The sequence below is a fragment of the Elephantulus edwardii genome, unplaced genomic scaffold, assembly GCF_000299155.1.
Source record: "Elephantulus edwardii isolate Elephantulus edwardi_28Jun2011 unplaced genomic scaffold, EleEdw1.0 scaffold00097, whole genome shotgun sequence".
In the NCBI taxonomy this organism is placed as follows: Eukaryota; Metazoa; Chordata; class Mammalia; order Macroscelidea; family Macroscelididae; genus Elephantulus; species Elephantulus edwardii.
Genome location: NW_006399847.1, coordinates 10,428,390 through 10,429,664, shown reverse-complemented (window position 1 = coordinate 10,429,664; position 1,275 = coordinate 10,428,390).

Below are 1,275 nucleotides of genomic sequence, written 5' to 3'. Positions count from 1 at the left end.
CAAACTGGGAGGAGGGTAGAGAGAATAGTGCAACAATGAATGAATGGAAACCCAAAATCTCTGTAAATGTTTATGAAAATTAATAAAATATAAAATATAATTATAGAAAAAAAACTTTAAGTTCAGAACTGCCTTAACTTTTTAACAGAAAAGCATTACCATCTTTCAAAAGAAAGAAAGATAACAAGTTTACACTACAACCTTGGTAGAGAACCAGGTATAGTGGAGATGACAAATGCATTCTGCAAAATATTTGTCTAAGAATTTTTCTAAATGGAACATAAAGTTTACGTAACTCTCTGGAGAAAACTGTGGGTTCTCAACTTTAAAAGAGATTATACATTTACTTACTATAGCCTACAGAGTTCATTTTCCAAATTAAAATAAAGTATCTAAAAGTAAACATATGGTAAACATCTAAAAGTGAAATTATTTAAATATGGAAACAAACAATAACAGAAAAGGGAGAAACATAAGATGGCAGTTCAGCTATCTGGGATCCCTGGCGTTCACTCACTTACGATTTTAAGTCCCACTGCAAAGCCAATGTGTTGGGAAGTTGATTTTGTCTCACAACCACAATCTTTATTGGTGTAGATGGTGTTCTACAGAGTCCAACTACTGAGACCTCTTGGAAGTACCAGGCCTTTCGTATGAGGGTCAACAGGGTGTACTTCAATCTATAATACTTAGCTCAATTAACCATTTGTTCCACTTCCCCTAAAAGATATCCATTAAAGGACAAGGGAGCCAGATTTGACACCAGTACAATTGAAGTCTAACCCCACATCCTCTTAAATGTGTTGCTATAAATTATAACAATAGCAGATCTTTTCACCAATACTTCACATGTTATTCTTACATGCCATAGAGTCACTTAAGACTCATAGCGACCCTATGTACAACAGCTCTAAATTCTGCTCGGTCCTGTGCTAATCTCACTGTCTCCAATACATCCATCTCAATTACCCCAGTCACTGAATCAATCCATCTCATAAAGAGCCTTCCTCTCCTGCACTTGACCCTCCACCCTCCCAAGGATGGCGTCCCTCTTCAAGGACCAGTCCCTTCTTACAACATATCCAAAGTATGTCAGACGAAACCTCAGAATCCTTGCCTCCAAGGAGCCGTCTGGTTTTACCCTCTCCAGGATGAACCTGTTTGTTTTCCTAGTAGTCCATGGTACCCTCAATACTCTTCTCCAACACCAAAGCTCAAAGGCATCAAATCTCCTTCTATCCTCCCTAGTAATTGTCCAACTCCCTGACACATAAC